Genomic DNA, 13,546 nt, shown 5'->3' on the forward strand with positions numbered 1-13,546 from the left:
GGGGGAGGGGGCGGCTCTGCCTCTCAGCAGGCCGCTGCTCCTCTTCTGCTGGTGGGTCGCAGGCCCGCCTACCTTGCAGGAGTGATTGGAAGCTCTGTTCAGCCGTGGGCCACTGGGCCTTTTCTGCCGGTGGTCACCGTTCCGCCTACCTGGCAGGCGCTGGGGGTGGGGGGCAGCTCTGCCCCTCAGCAGGCCGCTGGGCCTGCTCTGTGGATGGTCACCTATTTTCAAGATTATATATTTTGTCTTCTTTGCCTGAGGTTCTGTCTTCCAAGTGGTTTAATATATTAGTGATACTTTCCATTGAATTTTTAATTTGGTTTATTGATTCCCTTATTTTGAGGGTTTCTTCTTGATCTCTTTTCTGAATCTCTCTTTGTTGAAGTGATCTTTTAGCTCCTGAAATTTATCTCTGATTTTACTTCTTACATCATTCTTTACATCTAAATGTCTTCTCTGACATTTCTTTTACTGTGTTTTCAATGGATTCTATTATTGGAGTATCTTAGTTTGTTTGTGGTGTTTTGTTCCCTTTTTTTCCATGTTGTTTGTGTGCCTTCTCATCTAGCAATGTACATATAAAGTGTACAGTTTCTATCTCATAGACTTATTGTGTCCCTGAATGTTTCCAGTACCTCACCTTTAAGATGGAGACCAATATTAAAAGCACCCAATGCAAACAATTTGTAGCCTTCAACCAAATAGCTCCTTCTAAAATGTCTACAGATTTGTTGCAATAAATAGAAATTATGAGTTTATTCATTGTCTATGATATAAATAGTAGGTTTGCAAAAGGGTTCAGTATTTGAAATGGTGGACAAAGAGAGAACAGAAAACAGAATGTGATATTTTTAAGGAAGGAGGAGAAAAGATAGAAGTAAAAAACTATAGGAAGAGGAAAAGAAGAATTAATAGAGGTTGGCTGTCAGTAGGAGAAAAGAGAGAGAGAATCCCAGGAAAAGATAAGTGAGAAAAAAATTTATATATAGCAAAAATTAAAAAGAAAAAGAAAAAAGTCAAAATAAAAGAATGTACAAAAAACTGTAATGTATTAACAGACATCCTAATCCTTAATAAACTTATGCATAAAAATACTTGGTTTCAAAAATTGTAGAGAAGTGAGAGAGAGACAAAAAAACAAGGAAAAAAAAGAGGAGCTCAATGAAAAATCAAACAATTGTTTTCATTGGCATTCAAAAGTTTCTCAGCTTCCCTTCTCATCTGGGGTTGTCTGGAGTTTGATGGTAGCTCCACCCTCAGGTCAGTAAGTGGAAGTGTTAGTCTTGGAGAACTCCTGGAGGTGGGGCATAGTCAGGTGGGGCAGTTTCTTCACTGTGTGCCAATTCTCTGGAGACTTTCTGTCTGTGCACTTCTAAGGCCCCATAATTGCAAGTCCACATTGAAAGACTGTACCCCAGGAATCTCCTTTGGGTTCCACTCTTGTGATAGAGGAGCCTGTTTTTAGCCTTTTACTTTGCCTGAGGACCCCACAATACCTGGTCTCTAATTAGTCTCTAAACTCAAATCTCTCCTGCCCCAGCCCTTTAAAATTCCTGCTCACACACTTCTCTCCCAGGCAGTCCTGAGGGCCGAGCACCAGGACCTGTGCTGCTGGTCATGAGAGCTGTTCTGTATCTGGCACATCAAGACCAAGTGCTAAGACCTGAGGGCCAGCTGCATAGCTGCAAGTTATGGGCTGAGTTGGGAGCTATGGAGGGGTTGGGAGACTGGGGACTGGAAAGCCAGAGGGCCCCATTGGGTGCTGGGTTGATGCTGGACCTGGTGGGATGAGGGGATCGGTGGATGCCAGATGGGGGAGGGAGTTGGGGACCAGGCTGGTGCTGGGTCCCAGGTAGTGCTGGGTGGAGTGGGCCCCTGGAACCCAGAGGGTGCTAGACTGAGCTGAGAGCAAGATGCCATCACTCCCTCTTTCAAACTTCTGATTCATTGTAGCCAGCCCAGTCAGTACCCACTTCTGACTTTCCATAGGATTGTTAGGCTCAGACTGGCCTACAGAGTCCTAGCTGCAAACTGATAGATCTGGGTTTCAGTTACCCTACAGTAGCTCTGCCATACTCCAATCCCAAGATCCTGCTGCCTTAATCTTGAACCATGGAGCCACCAGGAATACAGCTTTTTCTTACTTGGCTATCTATTTATCTCTCTCTTCTTATAAAGCTATTGGGATTCAATGATGATGAATCCACCCTATTGACCTTATGTAATTCTGATCACCTCCCCAAAGCTTCATCTCTAAATACCATAGTCAGATTAGTAGCACATGATAGAGATGAAATCTCAATACATGAACTCTTTGGAGACATTCAAATCATATCCAAATCATAGCACCTTGACATGCTTTTTTGAAATGTTTGTGTTATTGAAATAATCTATTGATAAAATTTACTGAGTCATTCCTCATAGTACCTGTCCTGGGTTCATGCTAGACAATTAATATTTATGCAGACACATAGGAATAAGGTCCAATATGGACAGGAAAGTGAGCCTACCATCCAGGTCCCTGGAAGCTTTCTTTGCTCCTCAGGATTGTGGCCACAGTTGCCACCAATGTTGCTTCTGCTTCTGCTGTGGGTCTCCCCCAACCTCAGTGCCCCTGTATACAGACACGTGTCACTAGGCCATTTGCTTAGGGTCTGTGCTACTTGTCTTGCTCACTGGTGTGTTTAATGTTATTTAACCTAGTTCTTTTTCCTTGCATCTCCTGTTAACTAATTGTGAGATCCGGAGAACTGATTTTCTTTTATATATATATATTTTAGTTGTTGATGGATCTTTATTTTTTATTTATTTATATGTGTTGCTGAGGATTGAACCCAGTGCCTCACACATGCTAGGCAAGCACTCTACCACTGAGCCACAACCCCAGCCCAGAGAACTGATTTTCTAAAGAGAATATTACATATGTTATATTCTTTAAATTTTATTATATTATGAGCAGACAAACATCTTGTAAGGATTTTAATTTTGGTCAGTGGTTGGTATCAGTCACCCATAATTTGTGGCTTCAGTCAGCCACAACCCTTTATCATAAATCTGTGGGTTACCTGACTTCACTGGAATTATTCTATATATGGTATGAAGCAGTTATTTGAAGACTTAACTGATTTGGAATGTCTAGGATGACTCACTGGAGGTTCAACTGATTTGGAATGTCCAAGACGTGAGAGTTAGTCCTTGCTATGGGCAGGGATTTTGTGTAGGGCTGTTATTTGGAGCACTTTGGTTCTCCTCTGTGTGGCATTTCCAAGGGTATGATTCAGCCTTCCTAAAAGTACTGCAGCTTCAGGATAATCATAGTTCTTCTGGGGTGGCTGCATCCTAGAAGTGCAAAATTAGAAGCTGTCAGGCCCTTTAATACTTGGGGCAGGAACTAGCACAAAATTTCTTCTACAGCTTTCCACTGTTTAACTAAGCCACAGAGCCAGCTCGGATTCAGGAGGAGGAAACAGATAAGGGGCACAACAAAAATTGTTCATCAGTGTCATTGTTGTAAGAGATAACCATAGACTCCCATTCTTTTTCCAAACAGGTAAGTTCATAGTAGTTATCCTATTTCTGTTACTTCACTGAATGTTGGGTGTGCAGGCAGATAACTTGTAATTTTTTAATTCACAGGTTTCTAGATTAAGAAAAAGTACATTTAAAACTTATGTAGAAACTAGTCTGAGGTCTTGGACTCCAATCATTATACCAAGATAATAGAAATTTTGGCTCTTACAGAGTGGGTGAGAATATTTTATATGCTAAAGGAAGGGGATGGGGAGATTATTTGTGAACCTCCAGAAATGTGGATTGTGTAGATTAGATTATTTTCCAAAAATAGTTTCTATACTTTCATACCATGACCCTCGAATATATGTGAATTAATTATTGCTGTATAGCAAATAACCACAAACTATGGATAAGAAGTTCAAGTATAAGTCATCTAATTCCTTTATTTGGATGATTCTCACAGGCTATAATGAAGGTGACACCTGGGGTTAGTGTCTAATTTGAATGTTCAACTGGAAAAGGATCTGCTTCCTAAGCCTTTTGAGATTATTGACAGAATTAATTTTCTTGAATATTTTTCCCATTTGTCAGCTGAAGCCATGCTCAGTTCCCAGAGATGTGGCACCCTTTCCATGGTGCAGATCTTCAGTGCTGTAGAATGCTTCATCAGAATCAGCAAGGAAGAGGATCTAAAAGTAAGAGAAGATATAGTCTTATATAATAAAGTTACAGAAGTTGCCATAGGACATTGGTCAGAAATAGATCTATCCATGCTCAAGGGAACTGCGTAAGTGGGGACTATCAAGAGGTGGGATAATTGAGAACTGTCATAAAGTCTGCCACAATAGGCTCCTCACTAAGGGACTTTGTACCCTATACATTTCAAACCTGACCATAAGATTTATTTGAGCCAATGGAATGTGGTAGAAAGTGATATGAATTGCTTTTAAGGATCTTTTAAGAATTGTCACCTGTAAAAGCCAGGCAGGTGGTGGGTACTTGTAGTCCCAACACTTGGGAGCCTGGGGCAATGGGATCACAAGTCAACACTGGCCTGAGCAATGCAGTGAGATCCTGTCTCTTATAAAAAAATTAGGGTGTTGGGGGTGTATCTCAGTGCCAGAGTGTATGCCTGAGGCTCTGGGTTTGATTCCTGGCACATCTGTTTGCCCTCTGCCTAGCTTATCTCTTTAATTCTCTTTTTAACCTTCCATAGCATCTATGTGGATCATGAGAATTCTCCTGTAACCTGCATGAGTGCAGTCAAGAACCCAGAGTCCCTCAAGGAGTCTGAAAGGCAAAGTTGCATCTGAACATCAGGATAGAAATACTGACCAATTAGAATGTTGTACAAGTTAAGCATGAACTGCATGCAGAATGTTGAGCCATACCAGCTGAAAATAAGGAAATGTTACTTATATAAACTTCTGGCTTCAGTTTTCTCCTAACCTTTGTGAAATGGAGAAGAAAATAATGCTCTGTTATTTTCTATCTGTTATGCGGTCAAATTCTACTCTAGATAGTTGTGACTAATGGGCAGGTCTCTCCTCTCAGAAACTCAAGCCTTCCTTCCTGCTGTGCACTGAACCCCAAGCAACAGGATAACAATTGAAAGGGCATGTTCAAAACATGCAAATTGCTAAGTAAGTGCTTGCTCTTCAACACATCCAAATATGTAGATTTGGACTGTTAATCCAGCCTGCCATGATATTTTTACACAGCACAGTTTGGTATTTAAAGAATATAACTCTGGATTTAGAACTTCTGGGTTGAATCCCAATTGTTTACTGGCAGCATGACCTTGCTAAATAACATGAATCCTATGTCCCCTGGTTTCCTCATATGTAATATTGGGATAATACTTACAGGATTGTTGTGAAGATTAAATGAATTAATACAAAAGGCATAGAAGTATGCCTAGAAAAATTAAAATCCCTCAAAATATTGTTAGAATCCTCCAAAATGGTTATCTTGGAGCACAACAGGAGAGGTGATCAAAGGGAATGACTGGAAGCTCACTTCTTCTAGGGAAGATTCTATGTCCTGGGGAAAAAAATCTGATTTTTTGCATCTTACAAATTTTAGAGTCTATTATTGTATGAAAATTAGTCATGATATATCCTAAACATATTTTCAATTTCTATAATTTCTATGTCTGAATAATAATTCTTAAGAACAATTTTAAAACACAGTGCCTAGGAATTACTGAAAATTCCTGGGACATCTTTAGATCTTTAGATCTCCAAAAGGCTCTGGGCATGGCAGGGTCAAAGCTTATACCTCCAAGGAGGAAATAATGATAAATTTGCATGCATATATGTATGTTCATGTACATATGATGCGCTAAAAAGTTGTAAGTAGAAAATGGAAGAATTCGAGAAAGAGGGATCTAAGGGACTTAAAGGGTGGTAGGATCTGCTGGGGTGATGAGGGTCAGGGCTTTAGTTTTAATTTCCTCTTTTTGTCCCTTCCTCCTATACTCAAGAAGTCTGTTTCTTAGCTATGTGGTGTGGGTCTGGAACTCTAGAACGGAGTGGGTATTCTCTGTGCAAATCTGCCTGAAGCAGCAGTAAGCTTCAGATAATGGAGACCTTTGGCTGATTGCTTCTGCATTTCAGTGAGCCCTGGGACATTGATTCCACCTTTTATCTTTTGTGTGGAATTGGAGTCATCTTTCTGTCTTGTTACTGCATTCACTGGTGAACGTATTTCTCAGTAGCTGGAAAAAAAAAGAGAAACATTGATCAGGTAAGGGAACCCTCAGTTCAGTTTTTTTTATTCCCTTTATTCTAAAGTAATTATTAGAATAGAGAGATAGCAGGAAGGAGAATTCCTCAGGAGAGATCAGGACATCCTTTAGGAGAATGAGTTGTTTGGGAAAAAGATAGGGCGGGGACAAAGGTTTTTATTCAAAGTTCACAGATCATCTGCTTAGTTGTGGTAAGAAGATCCAGAGTAAAATCTCAAATATTGTGATTCACGGGCCATGAATTGGTTTTATAAAGAGAACTCAGAAAACCTAAGGAGAGTTTGCCTTCAATGCTCAGCAGCTGCCTTACCATCATAGATGTCTCTGGGACAAGCCTCTCCTTATTAGGTTTAACCTGGAGAGCAATGCTGAGCCTCTGAAAGCCCACTCCTGGTATAGAATTAAACAGAGTGGAACATACATATTCCTGATGATATGGGATTCTAGGTCCTTTACAGTAGAGGGACTACCATTTGAATAACAGTTGAGGACTGTAAACAGTAAACCGTTCTTTGAGTATACAAAGAATTGGTAGGAAATATATCAACTTTAAAAGTGAATAATGGAAGAAATATAACCCAAATCAACATAGAATGTCACATTATTAATACTGGATGTCTGCTGCTTGCTTAGATTGGAGAGAGTGAGAAATGGGTTCCACCTCTCATTTTTTTTTCCTTTCAGTGGCAGGAAGAGAAACAAAGCGAGAGCTTTCAAAGATTTCACTATTCAATCCAGGGCTCTCCCAGAGATAATCATATGTTTCTCTTTATAAGGTCTCAGTTACAGAATTGCTGAGGGTATCAGTTCCTAAAGTTAATCCTCAAAAAACCCGGCCCTTTGAGGGGAGGCCTTCAGGAAGTAAACCAGAAATGGGGACACTTCTCATTCTCAAGGGAATTCTTCATTCCTGATGGAGATGGGCAGTGGCTCTTGCCAGTGAGGTGGTGGTGTGAGATTTAGTAGAAGCATAGGTTATCGTGGAGGCAAATTGTGGGTCTTGACTTTGTACAAGTTAACTTCCCTAATTTTCAGACTCATCCTTTGAAAGAGCATCATCTGGCTTGCTACCCTCTGTTGTGATAATCTACTGTGCATGGAATCCTTTTCTAATGAAACAGCCTTATACATATGTTAGCCTTACTATTGTCATTAACTTTCTGATAGTAAGTGCTAATTCCTGGGAGGTTCTCAGGGACAAATTTCGAAATGGTCTTTTCCTAGTTGAACATTCTACAGAGACTCCTGAAAGATCCCTGTTACTTTCCTCAACCCATTCGTTATTTCCCTAATAAGAGCTTTCCTGAAAAGCATCAAAATGGCCCTAGACCAACTTTCTCTTCAGAAATGATGATTTAATCTCTACAAATTCCCCTCATATCACACTTCCAGGCTTGCTCCTTGGAATTCCAGGATCTCATAGCAGCCTAGGGGATGGCATGAAAAGGAGACCCACAGGGGGTAGTGAATTATGAAAGGAAGCCTGGAGTGGAGGGATAATTGGAGTATCATGAAGTCAGGAAGGTGTAGAAATGTACATTGTCAGACCTCAAGGCAAAACCATCCCCACTCTCTCCTGGATGCCCTTTTTACCTTGTCTTTTATAGGCACCTACACAAGCTCTCTTGAGGGTAGCTTTCCAGAGCAGTTAGAACAAGATCCATTTCCAAGGATCTTATGTGGTGCTGAGGATCGAACCCAGGCCGCACGCATGCCAGGAGAGCGCGCTACCGCTTGAGCCACATCCCCAGCCTCTCCAAGGATCTTGAGCAAAACTATGGAAGCAGACATTCTGTTGTAGGAGGATCTGGGGAAAATGCTGTTCTCATTCTCATCTTTGGGTTTCACTGAGTTGTGATTCACTCTGGTCTCCAATCACCTACTAGAATGAACCATCTTACTTTTCTTGTTTTCACTGTCCATTCTGGGTGCCTTTCTTCCATCAGAACTGCATTCAACATTGTTCGTGTGCCCTGTCACACTACCTCCTGATTTTTCCTCCTATACCCCTAAAGACTACTCAATTACTGTATCTTATTCCTCAACTAGTCCTCTTTTCTCTTTGGGCTTTAACTCCTCACTTGGTCCTACATATTCCCAGTACACTTTTCCTCTTTGGGTATGCATATTGCAAAGGCAGACTTCATGGATGGGGCCTCATATCTCCTTGAAGAAAACCCTTAAGGGAGGATATCAGAAGAAAAATTCAGTATCTGGCCTGCGTAGCTCACTTCCCGAATCCTTTTCTCTGTGTTAAGAAGGATGGATGGACATAGTCATTGTCCTAAATTTCTTCTCATACCTCATGGTCTCAGGATAAAGAGGAGAGTAAACAGGATAAGAATCTATCGCCAATTTAAGAGAGAAAGGACCATAAAACCTCAGGTGACCTGAGCTAAAGTATGTCAAATAGGGAATGCAAGATTGGAGATCTTCTACCTAAAAAAGATTCTTCTTCTTAGGGGAGACTGTCAGAAGAGAACCCTGTAAATAAGTCACCCTAGTTCCTACTATAGGACCTGCCAAAGAGCACTTAAGAAATAGAAGTGTTTGTTGCAGTGCCTTCATCCATTATAAAGAGTGAAGAGGCAAAAAGATCATGGCACGAAACCAAGACTGCTGCTGTGCAGAGCTCAGATCCCCTAGAAATCAGACTTGCCTCATTGGACAAAGGGGACATTGAAACTCAGAAGAACAAGCCCAGTCATTGGCCAGATCTTCCAGGAGAAAACCAGTTTAGGTATGAAATCAATGTAAAGAAAGCAAGTCCACCTGAGGAGAAGCTTAAGACTAAGACAAATTTCAACAATACATTTTCCCGTGATTACCAGGTTTGCTACATTCTTGAGGAAATGAAAGGGCTGCAGATGACATCTTGACACCTTCAAGTATACTCTTAAGCTTCTGAACAGTCTAAACAGTACTAGACAAGTAACAGAATAATTAAACCTATGAAAAATAAAGGTTCCAGGATGAGATACTATGACTGAAGCAACCCAATTTCATTTTCTTCAGGGAGGTTTCTTCTGGGTACAGTCCTCCTTCACTCCGGCAAACCCAGCAAAATTCTCATATTAACATTCTTCTGAAGAAGATGGGTTTGGTTTCAAATAATAAGCAGTTTTGTTCTTCTCAAATATATTTTCTCCACTAAAAGGAGAATGATGTCTTTGTTGTATTTGGGGGGAAGTTTAGAGTACCCCAAGCACTGGGGCTTAGAGGGAAAAAGGTAAGTTTGTTTCTAGAGCTGGCTTTGACTTCTTGTGGATGAGGATTAAGGAAAGCAAGTTTGCTCCACTTTCTGTCTGAGGAAATCCTATTTAAATTGGTCATTAGAATGCTGTTCTTATAGAAACAAAACCCCCATAAATTTAAAACTGATTAAAGAATATACCCCTGGAACTGGATTCTTAGTCTTTCCCCTGTTTCCCCATAGTTTTGAAGTGTACACCACCCTAGGCTTGAATAGCTGGAGTAGAGTTACACAGGCATCATAGGGCCAAAATTTCCCACTGAGACAAGAAACTTCACATATCTCAACAATTGATAATGGAGTTTGAACATCTTGGGGTCTTTAGTACAGGAAAGTAAAGAGCAATTCTCGATGACCACAAATTTTGGTAGAGAATAACTTCCATCTCTTCCCACGATCCCCTGACATTTTTTATGGTAGCTGGAAGAATGAGCACTGCTACTGAATTTGTAGCTTTTCCTTAAAGAAAATGTAAAAGTCAGTCACAACTGTTCCTTCCTCTATGACAAGCTCTGGATTAGGAGGAGACAAAGAACCCTTGGCTGTGTTTTAGTGGGTAGGGGACAACAGGCTGACAGAAGGGTTAGGGTCTTAGAAAACCTGAGTTGAACATATTTTTATTAGGCTAGAAAAGAATTTTCCATGTATCTTTTAATTTGCTCTCAGTTCTCCCTCCAGCCAGTTCAGAGCTGAGGCATAAAAGTTGATCCATATTGGGTTACCTTTTCCCATCCAGCAAAAGATAACATCCCTCTGAAAGGGGATGTTACCTGGGAATAAGAGTGTTTTCCAAAAAGCTGTGGATATGAGTGTTAGAAAAAGTGGCTTCTGTCCATTGGACATAGAGCTGGATGACCTTCAAGGTGGCAGATGTTTGGGAGCTATACTGAGGTAGACCATCAAATGGATGTGGCAAGACTAAAATATGTAAGCACGAGTTAAGGAGCTACTGTGTCTATGGGGTTCAATGATCTTGAAATAAAATTTGAACTCAATTCTCCTTGATGAGTGTGTACTATGGGAAAGGGAACCCCTCTCTCACTGTGCCTGATTTAATGACATTATTTCAGAGCAAAGGGATTGCACCATTTTTCATGATGTGATGGTTCAAGTACAGCCACTTAGCATCTACAGGAAAATGAGGTCAAGAGTTGGGAAAGGATGGGGACTGAGAGGGAAAGGAGGAAAGTCAGTGAGAAAGGGAAAGAGTAACCCAGCTAGTGGGAAGGAAGGAAAGAGAATGTTTCCATTATCTGTAAACATGGTACTCTCTACCTGCCCCACCCAAACTAACTTGTTTCAGACTCTACAGGGTGTGCCTCAGAATACACAGTTTCTATATTATAGAAGGTCACACACAGCAGCCCTCCCTGAGTGTTCTGCTTTCACAAAGATGGTATGTCCACACAAAGGGAGCTGTGGCACAGTATTTTCAGTTTTTGATGTACTGATTCCAACTCCGCAGAGATATGTGACATGGTCAGAGAAAACTTTATGCTGCCTAGTATAGATGCCTTCTCTGAATTTCAGTAGGACTGAAGCCCATGGTCCACATGAATTTCTCTTGGATTTTCGTACTGTGAAACCATTCCACAGGTCAATAATAGACCTGATACTTGTACAAAGTTGGGCACTCAAAGGCTCCTGAGTTGAAAGCCCTCAAGGAATCTGTGGTAATGGATTTGGAACATGTTCTTACTGGGGCTGGCTGAGTCCCCCTCGCTGTGTTGGCTCTGTTGGTCTGGACTCCTCACCACCAGAGTTCCTTTCTTGCCATTCCAGGAATGCCAGAGTAGGTGACCTACTCTTATCAAAGCTTCCATTAGCTTTCAGAATGGTCATCACTGGCATCCCAGTGACTACATCTGGACCAGGATGTCTTTCCTTCCCATGGTGGCCTTTGTGAATTGTGCCTGGGGAAGCCATGTTCACCTCTGCTCAATTCTCATTTGTGTCAAACTCCTTCCCACATTCCCCTTCCTTAAAGATGTTGAGGACAGAAGCACTATTCTTAGATGACAATGGTCACAAATGGCTCCTGGAATAAAACCACTGTTGAGAGGAGGGCTAGAGGTGTGTTCTCCTGGTCTTCCTCACTGAGGTCTTCCATCCTGAAAAGACACTTCTGTCCACTGGCTATGAGTTTCTGGCTTGAGGGCAGGACAGTGGAATGAGTTGGTCTAGCCAACTCAGGTTCTTTTTTATAGGTCCTATGGCCATTGAGGACATTGTCCACAGGTTGAGCAGAAGATTGAGGGACAGTCTAAAAGGCCAAATGAGTGACCCTCAGGTGATCCTCAAGGTCCTGGAGAGCATCAATTTTTGATGGCCATGATGAACACATGAAAGAAAGAAAACCCATGTAACCATAACCATGAATATATATTTGAAACTGGGACAAAATTCACAGAAGAACAGAAAGGAGGATAGGGAGGAGAAGAGACAGGGAGGAAATAGGGGCCTTGCAAACCTATTCTAATATCAGCAAGGACTCCAGAATAACAACACATGGTTCAGTCTGTGGCTTATTGGCCAAATGAAAAATGTTAGGGGAAAAAAAGGAAAAATACAACTACCACTTCTATAGAAAAGTTTTATACTATAAGAAAAAATGTTTTTAAAAAGCACACAGGTGTTATCACCAAAGTAAAACTTGACTACATGTGTTTGGTTTTTGCTACTCATATTCTTTTGGAATTTCTAGTTCTCCCAATTACATGAGGTGTAAGAGTATGGTATTTTCCAAAATAAATGAAAACAGTGAAATTTAAATATAAAAACAATGGAATGAAGTCAAGGTATACTGTCACACAAATCCCTTCTTCCTAAATTAAAAAGCACACTTATTGAGTTAAAGACAAGCATATTTTTTGAATACCCATGTGAGAATTCCGATAAATTCATTATTCACAACATTCACCATATTTAAACTTTATATTTCTCAAGCTGGAGTCAACAGAAAGCTTAACAGCCAAAGAAGACAACTTTTGAAAATAAAATCCTCAATAGTTTGTTTTAAATAAACATCTTGAAATTCTCAACTGTCTTCTGGGGACAGTGGATGACAAGGGTTTTTAAAAAGACTTTCACACTGGAAATTTTTATTTTCACACAACCTTGTTACCCTAGAAACCAAATCAAATATATAGCTAAACAAAACAAGGCAAAACAAAAAACTCCTAGGCATTTACAAGATATTTTCTCTCCATCCCGGAGCCTTATCCTTCTCTCAAGGATAGAGTGGGCAAACATGTTATAGTTATTGCTTAGGACTCTAAGAAAGTGAGTGCATAATTTTTTCTTTGGAAATCAAGTGTGTTTGGACAAGTCTTCTGGTCTCCACTGACACAAACTTTCCATGATGCTAGTGGTCCTGAAAACCTGCACACAATGAAACTATTTCCAAAGAATTGTATGAGCAGCCACTCACAGGGGAAGCCCTGCATGGCAAAGAGGGAAGCTCAGGCAGCTGCTCAGTGTGAGGACAAGGAGGGACACAGATCTGACAAATGTTCTTCTCTGCCCTCAACACTCCCAACTAAAACAATCTCATACCTCATCCCCAGAAACAAGATCCATACTATGGTATCGCAGCTGTGGTATCAGCTTCATACTCCTGGGCCAATGACTCTTATGTGGGTAAATCACATCATTAAATAGTTCATGTTTATTGGGACTTACACTGTGATGGACCAAATAAGTGCTCATTATAGTCACAACACTGTGATAAATGACTTATCATAATGAAAGAGTAAAAAGATTGCTCACAATTACAGGTGTCACATCAACATTATGGTTTACACTGACCATTTACTGGAAGCCAGACATTGTGGTGAGAGCTATGCAGGTATTAATTTGGTCTTACAACAATTCCACAAGTAGGTGGTATTACTATCCCCTTTCCAGAGATGAAATGACTTCACAGAGAGGGGGAGGAGCCTGTCCAAGGTCATATAGGCTTGAAGTCAGTAGCATCTGATGAGAGGTTAAAAAACCTGTAGGGCTGTGGCTTCACTCTGCCACCTATGAAG

The 13,546-nt window shown here is 40.8% G+C and overlaps 1 long non-coding RNA gene across 3 annotated transcripts in view; it reads left to right on the forward strand.

Annotated features, from left to right (window-relative positions):
* Nucleotides 1-13,546, forward strand: part of LOC107142924 — a 91,461-nt gene that overhangs the window by 68,884 nt on the left and 9,031 nt on the right. For all 3 annotated transcript variants that reach the window (XR_007350648.1, XR_007350650.1, XR_007350649.1), the window contains 2 exons: nt 3,415-3,550; nt 4,105-4,208. This is a non-coding gene — a long non-coding RNA (uncharacterized LOC107142924). The remainder of the gene's footprint in view (nt 1-3,414; nt 3,551-4,104; nt 4,209-13,546) is intronic.

This window comes from Marmota marmota, unplaced genomic scaffold (assembly GCF_001458135.2).
Source record: "Marmota marmota marmota unplaced genomic scaffold, marMar, whole genome shotgun sequence".
NCBI lineage: Eukaryota > Metazoa > Chordata > Mammalia > Rodentia > Sciuridae > Marmota > Marmota marmota.